Source organism: Phyllostomus discolor, chromosome 5, assembly GCF_004126475.2.
Source record: "Phyllostomus discolor isolate MPI-MPIP mPhyDis1 chromosome 5, mPhyDis1.pri.v3, whole genome shotgun sequence".
In the NCBI taxonomy this organism is placed as follows: Eukaryota; Metazoa; Chordata; class Mammalia; order Chiroptera; family Phyllostomidae; genus Phyllostomus; species Phyllostomus discolor.
The window spans coordinates 129,837,013-129,849,624 of record NC_040907.2 but is presented as its reverse complement, the minus strand read 5'-3'; the positions used below and the strand labels follow the sequence as shown (position 1 = coordinate 129,849,624).

General features: G+C 36.5%; 1 protein-coding gene across 2 annotated transcripts in view; it reads right to left on the bottom strand.

The window, feature by feature from the left end:
• The window catches only part of CTNNA3 (catenin alpha 3), a 1,497,017-nt gene that overhangs the window by 130,545 nt on the left and 1,353,860 nt on the right, over positions 1–12,612 (bottom strand). The gene's annotated exons all lie outside the window — the stretch shown is intronic.

Genomic DNA, 12,612 nt, shown 5'->3' with positions numbered 1-12,612 from the left:
AGAAAAAGGACTATGTATACCAATGTGTATAATAACTAATAAAAGGAGCTAAGATTCACCCCAGAGATGGTGAATCTAAAGCAAGCACTCTTTTGTCCACCTCTTAGCACCTCCTGCAAAAATAAAAGCAAACAGAACCAGAGGGCCCTGCATATTTTCACAAACCTTATTTTGGAAATGTAGTTCCTTTTCTCCACCATCCGATTTATATAATTTTAGGAAATGTTGGTAACACTAGTTCTTAACTTCCTCATTTCACGGAACTACACTAATCTACTGCTATACTCACTGCTGTACAATTGCAAGCAAATGGATGTGGGCAGCAGGTGTATAACAGCCTAGATTCTGCTTCAATGTAGCTCAATTTCAAAATGTAGATTCCTGCCATTTGAATGAGATTTCCAGTCCAAGAGTTTATATTAGTCTCCATAAATCTAGCACACTTTGCCAGGAATACAGAGACAGGTTTTATTTAAACAGTTTCTTCTAAAGCTTGAACTACAGAAAGGGTGGCTGTGTCATGCAGTGGGAAGAGGAGGAGTATAGTCTGTGTGAGTCTGTGAGACAAGCACACAGGGGACAGTCTCAGATCTGTCACTTCCCACCAAGTGCTATGGGCACTTATATAACTTCTCTGTATCACTTTTTTTCTATATTTTTGAAGTGGGTAGATTGATATCTATCTCAAAGTGTGGTTTTAGAGGATATTTAATAAAAATTAAAGTTTCTGGCCCTGGCTGGTGTAGCTCAGTGGATTGAGTGTGGGCTGCGAACCAAAGTGTCGCAGGTTCGATTCCTAGTCAGGGAACATGCCTGTGTTGCAGGCCACGGCCCCCAGCAACTGCACATTGATGTTTCTCTCTCTCTCTCTCTCTCTCTCTCTCTTTCTCCCTCCCTTCCCTCTCTAAAAAAGAAATAAATAAAATCTTTAAAAAATCTCTACAAAAAAATTAAAGTTTCTGATACATATTAAGCATTAGGAAATATTTGTTATGATTTTGCTGCCATCATCGTCATCATCATCATCATCATCACAGTAGACTTTAGATAAAGACACAGTAGACTTAGATAAAAGACAATTTATTTCAAAATAAATTTGGAATCTATTTTTAAACCAGGAGGATATTTTCCTGTCATGTCAACTTCTCTGTGGAAGGCCATGCTAATCACAACTTTCCTAAGAGTATACTTCAGGACATATTCTATAAATCTGGTGTCCTAAGAGTCACATTTCTCTACTTTCATATATATAACGTCTTCTTAATTTGATAGGCTGCAGAAGAAGACATGCTTATCCAAAGGGACATATCTATTAAAGTAGAATAGACATACAATTTTAACATAACAGGGCATTAGAAGAATTTTAATGACATTTTAAAATAATCACTTTTAATAATATGGAAATCTTTAAAATGCCATAAAAAATCTCAGTAAAAGGTAAATATGTGTTACTGCTAATTTTAGAGGATTTTTCAGTCTTTTAAAATCAGGCCAATTAAAACCATAAAGCACTTCATTGCTATTTAGGGTCCTTCTTCTGTAACTAGGTTTTTGCTTGTAGAAGGATTCAGACCTCTTATCTCTGGTGAAGCCTAAGCAAGAAGAGAGAACACAAATGTAGCTCTGTCACTTTCAGTTTGAAAGATGAGCTGAAGATAGCTGGATATCAAGGAGGTCAAAACCTTCCAAATGTTTGCTTTGGAAATATATAATTTGTACTTTACAAATTCCCTGGACTGATGAGGTATACTTTCAGTATCTTATCATATCTTCACAACCTGAACAGAGAACTGCTGCATATTCTCCATTCATAGACTTGAATTGAGAATAAACTACCCAAATTCCCTACTGGGAAATATGCTTGTCTTCATTAATGTGGAAAGTGAATATTTTTCTGGCCAGGAGGCAATGTTTTCACATTGCTCTTCTGCTAAATACACATTTCCTGTACACATTTCAACTGTTATGTCTTAGATTGCAAGCTCCAAGTGACCAGGACCATGAATTATTTCTTAAGTGCTTCCTGAACATTTATTGGATTCAGATAACTCTTAACCTTCCCTGGCAAGAGTCTGGCATCGCTTGTCTATGGTATTCTATTTTATATGACTATCTTAACATCCAAGACACTCAATAATATCTCCTTGTAGCCTGATATTGTTTCTCCTATAATCTTCCATCCAAGGAAACAACATAGAGTTTCTTTAATTTTTAGCTGCAGCTTAAAGATGGACCAGAGCCAGGCACCTGACTCAAGGACAATCCATCCAACACATTGCTTAGAAACTCATGACAGCCTTTGTGAAGAGCTTTGACCATACGAGGAAGTTTAGTTAGATTCATCAGTCAAACTGGCTCTCTCCACAAAATGTTCTGGAAAATCTGAAGAGGACCAATCGGGAGAGTGAGTACTGCCAACCTACATAATTGGCAGGGATGTCATAAATGGGCATCTATTCAACAAATGCTGCTGATAATAACGATAGTGGTATTGGTGGTGATGGTGATGACTTAAGTTTGACCACTTAAATATGTACTGCCTCTTGTGACTGTTAGCTCACAAATTTCACAATAATCCTTTGACGTGAGTAAGTCCATTTTAAAAATAAGCAAACAGAGACACAAAGAAGTTAACTTGTACAATGTCAGCAGTTATAAGTAGCACTGTCAAGGTTCAAACTTAGGAGTCTGGCTCCAGAAACTGTGTTCTCTTTCTTTGAATTATCTTAGAAATCTGGTGACATATCCAGGGATGACATTTTCTTTCCTTTTTTTATTTAACTTTATCCTTATCCGAGGACATTTTTTCATTGCTTTTAGAGAGAAAGAGACAGACAGACAGACAGACCGACAGACATTGATTAGTTGTGGTTTCATATGCACCCCAACCAGGGATCAAATCTTCAATCTGGCCATTTTCCCTGACTGGGAATTGAACTTGTGATGTTTTAGTCCATGGGACAACAATACAAACAACTGAGCAACACCAGCCAGGGCAGAGGGGTGACATTTTTAAAAACCCTGTTTCTTACAAGTTCTTGAGCTTTATAGTGCTTATGACTCCACATTGAAGGAAATATTTATGTTCTATTTGCACTCATATTTACAAGAGATTTCAACAAAGGCTCAGATACATATAGAGCTAGAACCTATGCAGCTCATTATAAGACATACATAATCACATTTCTCAAGAATAAATGTAGGTTAATAATCACTTGCTTATGAAAATATGCACATCAACAGGCCTAGATTTAGACTGTGGTACTTTCAGTATGCAGGTAATGTTTAGAATATCAAAGGAGGTTTTAAAATTGTGTTTTGTTTTGAGATTTTTTTTACTACCTTATTTGATATACATTGTCTTTAACAGGGTGAGAAATAAGCATGCATTTCATATTTTACCAGAGACTAATAATTCAAAATTATTTAACTATATATTTTGTATTTTAGCATTAAAATAAGGAAGACTTTTCAATGGCAAAATTCAGAGAATTGGCAAGAGGACAGCATGTGGCACCCAAGTGTCTAGCACAGATAACTCTAAACTCAAAAAGGCAAAGGATTGCCTGAAAAACATGGCTATCATGACTAAATGACTATCATGTGGACAACTATTTACTAAAACACTATTTTTTAAACTACAAATTATCATATTTATTTTGTAGACAAATTACATACTGGTTAGATACAAATGTTTTGTCTGAAACAACTACCCTCCCACCACATTTTCAGCATATATTCCTTTTCCCAAAGCATATTTATGGTCAACATCATCTATTCATTTATTCACTCAATAAATATTTATAACATATAAATATTTATGCTGTAAATAGAAAAAAAAGATTAAAGTATTACCTTCATTAAATTTACTGTCTATACTTGGGGTTGTGGTTTTAAGCAGGGTGGTCAGTAGTGGCCTTCCAAAAAATTAATATTTCAATGAGCAAGTGTGTCAGAAAAGAGATTTGGGAAGAATGAGGTCTGAAACTAGACCTGAAGCTATCCATGTCTCTGAAGAAAAAAAATGGCCACCACATAATATATAAGAATTTACCATAAATTTAGAAGGTTGTAGATTTGTAATATAAACCTATGCATGTAAGATGGCCTCCAGTCTAGCTTGTCAACTTCAAATCTGCCTACTTGATATCTTCATTTGGTTGTCTAATAGACATTTTAAACTACATGTATCCAAAATGAATTTCTGATCTTCTGCCATTCTCAACCTGCTTAATTCAGTCTCCCCCTTATCAATACAGGATCTAGCAGAAGTAAGGTCTGCTTGAGTGTGTAGTTGTAGGGTTATGATATGGGTATAATAATTTATAGTTTTAATTCAAACATTTCACCTAAAATGTCATCTGGATTGCTTGAGTATGATACTGTTATGTTACAGAATTACATGCTTATGATTTTGTAATAAAAAGGGGCATTATTTGTGCTAGTCCCTATATAAATAGGAAGTCCACATTCCCAGTTCTCAAGCCAAAAACCTTGAGCTTTCCTTGATTCCTTTCCCTCTTTGACACGATATCTACTTCTTCAGCATGTCCAGTTGACTCACCCATCATCACATATGCTTGGTCCGTGTATTTAAGCCTCTCCATCTCCCATTAGCTTGACTAAACTTTAGACAGGCTTCTTCCTGCCACTAGGCCCCTGACCTCCCTTTCCTAAAAGCATGTACTTTACATAATTTATAATTATAAATATTTTTTTGCCTATTTGAAATGTAAGTATGTTTAAATGCTTCTCATCAATTTTACAACCCAGGGAGTTGTAAAGTCCTTATCTTTCTCAAGGACCAGGGGGCCATCCCTTTGAGATGCAATTATCGAAGATGCAGACCCTATCTCCCAGTCACTGTGGGAGAGCAGGAGTATAATTTTTGAGGGCACCTAGCTCCAAGTTGTAAAACTACCTCTTGTCATATAAACACAGAGAAAATTCACTTTTCCTTTGGGTAAAGTGAATTAGCAAACACAGATGACCTGCCATTCCTCTCGCCTTATCTCTGAAAAATCTTTGTAGCCTTTTTTTTTCTGCAAAATTAAACTCAGATTGAGATCTGGTATCTTTTGACTATTAGTAATTAGTTAATTATTATTATTAATTATTAATGCCCTTGAAAAAAGTCTTCCCTCTATATTGAACTTTGTCCAGGAATTTTTTTTCTTTGAAGGTATTGATAGTGGAGGTGGCAAAACAATAGACAAGTTCAGAAAATATTTACTGTCCAGAACAGTAAAACAGAACGTGTCTAATTAGCTGTGAGAAGGGTTCAGACATAATCACATTTCTCAAGAACTTGTTCAATGAATGTATAGAAGTCCAGAAGAAATATTTACGGCATAAGGTGCTGCATGCGGGCTTGAAACAGTGCATGCCACAGGTGTCTGTGAGTCATCTGAGGAGAACGGACTTACAGGCGTACTAGTATGTAGCCAGAGCTCAGGCGACAGGGCCTTCCTGTGTGATACTTGAAGTCTTGGTGGGACTGTGTGAGAATGTACAAAAAGAGTGGGAAGAATTAGAGAACAATGAGGCTTACATCATAACTCTAGTGAATCCTAATGCTTCAGAAGTGGATTGAGAAAGAGGAAACCATGATGTACTGAGAATAAATATTTAGAAAGGTAGGAGAGCAGAGCTATTGTCAAACACACAACTGCAATTATAGACACCAATGCTTAGAGAATGCACTGACTAGTATATAGGCACTGGGTAATATATTTTTGTCTAGGTTTACCCCAGCTGTGTTTTCCACAGTAACCTAAACTTAATTATATCATAAAGAAGGTAATGAGGTCATGTTTGTATATATGCTGCAGGGTAATTTAGCAAAATTTGAGAGTGTAATCTGAAAACAATTAGGGCCTATTAAAATGCATCCAGTTTTTAAAATAAAGCACCCTCCCATGACACGTTTTCTATTGTCAGGATAGAGAATATTTAGCTAACTGCATATTGAAAAGCAGTAATAAGAAAGCTTCCCCATCAGCAATATGAAGTTAGTAGGCTCATGACTTGTGCATTTTTTTTATCATGAAGAATCATCTCCAGTATTTAAAGACTTGATATTCTCCAATTCATTTGTGGACATTTTGAGGTTGTGTTCAGTAACCTAGGCAACTGTTCTTATTTCTGTCATAATTTACTCCTATTTATAGAGCTTACATAGATCCAGTTGCCTCAAAGATATTCTTTAAAGCAGAGCAAGTTTACAAACTTAAGTGAATAGAATATTAAAGATGTGACAAATCTTAGTCATCACACAAATAAAGACTGCATGTTACAATTTCTTTAATTTTGGATTATTAAAAATATGAATAATGGATCATTTAAAAGATTATATAACATTTCTATGCTGAACTATGATATTACTAGTTAAAATTATAAACTTTTAAATGTTTTATTTTTGATGTTATGATTTATTTAACTGAATTTCAGCAGTGAGAGACCACAGCTTCACATACCTTCTAATAAAAATCCGGCCGTATGCAGTACCGAATGAGTGCCTTTCTTCCCTTCTTATCTGCGAGACAATGTGAGCAAAGTTTAACTTGTGAGAGATGGGAACAAAATCCTTGATTTAGTTTTTAGGCTTTATTAGCTTTCAGGCCATGTAGGCAGATGAAAGACTTACTAGAATATATATTCTTCATGGACCGGGTTAGGGATGGAAAGAGTGATTTTGAACGACTGCTTGCAAAACTGTCTTCAACATGGGTCCTATAAATATCAGAACAACTTGTTTTTCCCTTTTTTATGATCATGTATCATCAAACTAGGAAAGGAATCCCTATATAACTTGAGGAAGGTAACAGGACTCTAAGACAGAAACTAATGTATCACCAAGCTACCAACATTCCACAAAGAAAAAAAAAATCCCTCTCAGTGCAGGGCCAGGATTTCAATAATAAAAAAAGTAAAAACAACAATTATTGGTTTGAATCTTCTGTTTCATTTCACTATTAAGAGTTGCTTTTCATGGTCACTATTTCATTTCTACATTAATGTGACTATGGAGACACATAAAAGCACCGGGAGCATTAAGAATCACAGTAACACCATCTTCCTTTTAACCCCTTAAAGTAGTCCCTAATAAGTCCCTCTCCTGGAGAAAAACAACTTTAAAAGACTTTTGCTAATAGATGTCGAGAGGATGTCAAAAATGTTTAACACCAATAAAACCAGGCAATGGAAGTAACCTCATATCAGAACACTAAGAGATTTGTGTTTACAAAGTTCCAGGAGCCTCTCAAAAGGAAGTCAAAGTACAGCACTGACACACACAAGTCTGCATTTACCATGAAATTCTTGTTCATAAAAATCAAAATGTACTGAGCATCTCTTATGTGCCAAGTACTAAATTTTTCGTATATCTAGTTTAATCTTCAAAAATACATATAATAGATACTATAATTTTCATCAGATTTTTACAAATGATAAAATTGAAAGTTAAAAATATAAAGTAACTTTTCTGAGGCAGTATGGATGCTAATTGGTGGAACCCACATTTGAACCAAGGTCTATGAGGCCCCTAAGGCATATTCTTAACCTCTATATTATATGTTAGAAACAATGTGTCACTTGGTCATCCATTTCATTTGCAAAACTCTCTTTCAATCCATTTTATTAAGAGTCTTTTTTTTAAGATTTTATTTATTTATTTTTAGAGAGGGAAGAAGGGAAGATAGAGAGAGAGAGAAACATCAATGTGCGGTTGCTGGGGGTTATGGCCTGCAACCCAGGAATGTACCCTGGCTGGGAATCGAACCTGGGACACTTTGGTTCCCAGCCCGCGCTCAATCCACTGAGCTATGCCAGCCAGGGCTTATTAAGAGTCTTTTTATCCCTGGCTTGTGTGACTCACTTGGTTGGAGCATCAACCCGCAAACTTAAAGGTGCAGGTTCAATTCCTGGTAGGGGCACATGCCTAGTTTGAGCATTCAGTCCCAAGTCAGGGCACGATCGATGTTTCTCTCCCTCTTTCTCTCCCTCTCTCCCTCTCTTCCTCTCTGTCTAAACTCAATAATCATGTCCTCAGGGAAGGATTTTTTTGAAAGAGTATTTTTAAATCCATAATTGTACCCAGAAAGGCTTATGGAACATACTCTTAGCTGCTAACCTGCTGACACTTTAGCAATTTCCTGAGTCTCTGTTACTACAATAGCTTAGGGAAAATTTCTAGAAGTTAGAAATACTCCTGTAATAAAATATCACAGAAGCCAATGTGACAAGAGACTGAGTGAGGAGTAATGGCCTCTACCTTCTGGGTTGTATACTTGGAAGCCTCAGATTACTGCCCTACAAGGTCCTCTTCTGGATGACTACTCAACGGTTACTCTGCTTCATCACGGCGAGTGATCCACCGGGGATACTGTCAGGGTCTGGGCACTACTGTTTAGTTTTCAGTGGTAATCAACAAAATGATTTTGCTATTGATGGAAGATTGCAGTATTGGGGCATTTAGAAATTTGTGAGGCTTAAACAGATCCGATATTAAAGTTTATGATCTTCAGTTTTACAAGTCTTTTTTCTAGTAGAGGAATTATAATATGGAACCTGTAACACTGACTACAGCAAGAACTGCAAAATGAGATCCTAAGAGATGCTGAGATTCTACCCAAGTTCACACGTGTGCTGCACTGGAGAAAGTGTGGTTGGTGCGACAGACCTAGAATATGGTCCTAGTCTGCCTGACTGACCCAAACCAATGACATTTTCTGAGACTAATTAGTAAAAATAAATAAACAAATAACCAAACTCCAGGGCTTTAGTTAAATAAGACACTGATTTACAAGTATTCTGTAAACTATAAAGTGTTTAGACAGAAAAATATTATTTAGTGTGTCTTTAGTATAATATTTTGGGAAGTTTTTAGAACGTACAAAAACTTATCAGTATGTTTATTTTCGTAGATATTTCACAGATATTTTCATTGATATTTTGGTTATTTTCATAGATATTTTCATTGTCTCTTTCAAACTCAAGTTTTAAGAAAAAATATATCTTATGTTTTTCTTGCAAAGTGCATGAACAAAATAAACAATGAGCTCTTCAAAGAATGTTCTCTCGACCTGTAGCAAGCACACACTCCTGTACTGCATTCCCTGTGAAATGCCTGATCGCTGGCTATGACCACAGTATTGGCCCAGTGAGTATTCAAGTTTAATAATTAGGAGAGTCACTAATATCCACTGCTGTTCTGTTGCCACTTCCTATTGCATTTTCTATTGGTCCTTTATTATTTCACTCTCATTGACCATGGACTCTAAATCATTACTTGTTGGTTATAGACCTTTACAATGCCCAGTGGCATTTTCCACTGATGACAGCAGTAACAGATGATGTTGAGCCCAAGCTACTGGGAGTGAAATGCAGAAAGTAAAGTGACAATAAATAACTGTCACTCCATTACTAAACAGTTTCTAAAATTGTTTTTAGTGTATGTTCAATATAGTAGAGCCGGCATAATACAAGAACCAAAGAGGTATGTACTCCTTAGTAACAGCAGCAAACAGAAAGAATCCAAACACTTGTCTTGCACAGTGGCCAGGAGTTCCTCATTGGTCATGGCATAAGTATTCACAAAATTCTCAACAGATCCCACTTCAAATATTTATGGTATCTTCTCAGACTAATGATACATGGCAAATATGTCAATAAGTACACTCAGATCAAAGAGCACAAACTTTATTAATGCTAAATAGATTATAAACACAAAGTCTTAAAAGGTTACAAGACTAAACATAAAAATATATCCTAAGCATGGAGATGTGACTGTAAGAGATACGGGACAATGCAAGATGCTGGTGGGAGAGCATAGAACCTGTCTAAACATGGTCTTGTCTATGGTCAAGGGATTTGGACGGGAGGCAGATTTGAGCTATCCTTCTTGGTCAGCTATTACATATACTTCAGGTCCAAGAAAGAAATCTGTTTTAATTAACTCACAACATAGATATTCGATGAGGATGTTATTGGAGTTAAACTATTCATACTATATAATAATAACTCTTTAAATTTAAATTTATATCCCTCCTTCCTTTTTCAGACCACTTCAGCATCATTTATTCTGTTCTCTTTCATTCCATCAATAATGTATCAGATTTGTTGTAATAATGATTATTTGTTTGCTTTTTAGTAAAAGAGTCATTCTACTAACTCTATAGCCTAAGTAAACTGACATGTATCAATCACCAAGGTTCTTGGTCTGAAGACATAATCTACTTAGTAGATAAGGTATATAAATCTGAGCCTCAGTGATCTTCTTAGTAAAACCAGGAAAATGATATCAATATAGCAGAATTAATGAAATAAGTAAATAGTATATGTGAAGGGACTACCTTTTCATGTTTTCCCCCAAAAGGAAAGTCTAAGAATGAAAGGTAGTTTTGTTTGGGTCTTAGGAAACAGAACAGGAAGCTTGGAAAGAATGAATAAGGAAATGAAGGCTAATGAGAGATTGTATTATCAACTGTCAATGTGATAGGAATTGCAATGTGATCTTCCTGGGAAACTTTTCAGAACCTGTGGAAAGTGAACTTCACAGTGGTCCATCCAAGGAATGGAAGAGTATTATTCAAGGTTTGCTTTCTGGGGTATTAGTGCCTCACACAAGGTTGTGTATGTGTCAGAAGATCTGAGCAGCTTTCTGAGGGGTTCAACATAGCAGTAGTAAGGAAGCCTCAAGGCAGGAGGGGAATAAAACCTAAGCTATGTGGAATTTATGCAGGGGAGACTAAGGAAAGCAGAGAGTGGCCAGGCTGAATACAATGTTGTTCTCAGTAGATTTGATGGTCAGGGATCTATCCTGTCACTAGGCAGTTGTGAGGCTGTATCCCTGGGTCATTGCAGATAAACTGGATCATGGGGGTACTGTGCTCAGTGGAACACAGATCTCTGATCCAGAGAAGGTTCAGAGTGATTTTCATCAGGTTAGCTACTGTGGCTTCTATGAAAGATTGTTAAGATCCAGGACCATAGTGATCATCAACTTCATATCCTACAATGGTCGGGTAGCTATCTATGGCCTACAATGCCACCCAAGGACATAAATAGAAACAAAAATGGTGGTAATAAGAAACTTATCTTTTTAGCATATAATTTTAAAATTTATGAAACATTCTCATTTGCATTATTATTTTTTTGGTGTTACCAGCAGCTCTGTGAGAAGGTGTGATATTATTCTTCTCATTTTTCTGATGAAGAAATTTGAACTTTCTAAGTTTGAAGGGCCTTAACCAAGGGCTTTTGCCTTCATGTGATAAGCCTGAATGAGAATCAAAGCAGGTTTGTCCTAATCCTACAGTCCTAAAAGTTGCTATTTTAACAAAATTCCCCATGTCCATTCCTTTGCAAGCTCTGATAATTACCCGGCACCTCTAGTTGCTCAACAGCAGCCTTCGTGAGTCACTCAGTCACTTCACTAAAAGCAGGAGCAAAGTTCACCATTAGCAAAAATTGTTTTCAATTCCACTGTAAGGTTTGATTTCTTACCCAGGATGCCTACTAGATTTGAAGAAAGCTATCTCCAGATGCCGTGTGTCCCCAGATAATTCCCAATGTGAACTGTTTTCTAGAGGTCTGATAAATAACTCAAATGATCACTAAGAAATCAAAACTCAAAAAATTAACACCTCTAATTAAAAAAAAGTGTTGTGACATATATACCAGTCCTAGGTTACCTGAAGATTTGAAAATATGTAACTTTCTTAAATTTATATTTTTCCATCTGTCTCTAAATTTTAAGCATTGAATTAAACTAATTAAATAATAGTTATAGTGATAATTATACTGTTGCTATAATTTCTACAAGTAATGATAACCAGTTATTGAGAACTCACTGTGAGCTAGGCACTGTGTTAAGTGCTCTATTAGTTGATTTACTTAATCCCACAATAGTCCTTGTAGAGAGTTATCCTCACTTTACAAATTAGAGAACTGAGGTAGAGAAAGGCTGAGTGAGTTTCCCAAGTAACACAGCAAGAAATGGCCGGCTCCAGGGTCCCCTGGCAATCTTAGCTAATATGCTCTGCTGCCTGGCTTTCAGGCCAAGGTACTGTGGTTGGGTCTGCAGTTGCAAGCTGTCAGAATCTAGGAAACCAAACTTTCACAAATTCCCAAGTAGTGGGTGTAAGTCAAGTGAAGTATCATATCTCAGAGTCATTGAGAAATTGATTAATATCTCTGGAGGGTGTGTTGAGGTTAGGGGAGAAAAAGGACATTGCAGAAAGGAGGTAAGTAGAGGAGTGCTGCCTAAAAAGTTGTTTTCTTTTTTTTTTTTTTGCTCTAGAATTTCAGATTATATTTACAACTTCTTAGTCTTTCTTTTCTACTCTAAACAAATATATGCATTTCACTTCTATATTCCCATGACTGCTCTAAAGATCAAGAGTGTTATGAGGTGATTCCCTGCCTGATCAGAAACTGCCTCCAGTGTGCTCTCAGGGTGAGGGAAATCATTCCCCTCATGCTGTTGCTCCCGCTTTCGGATGCCCTTCTCCTTGATTTTGTAGAGCCAGCTCTAGGTCCAGGGGTCCCACCTGTGAGAAGCTGCCTGGACTGACCAGGAAAGTACACATACACATCCTTCCCCCCAGGGAG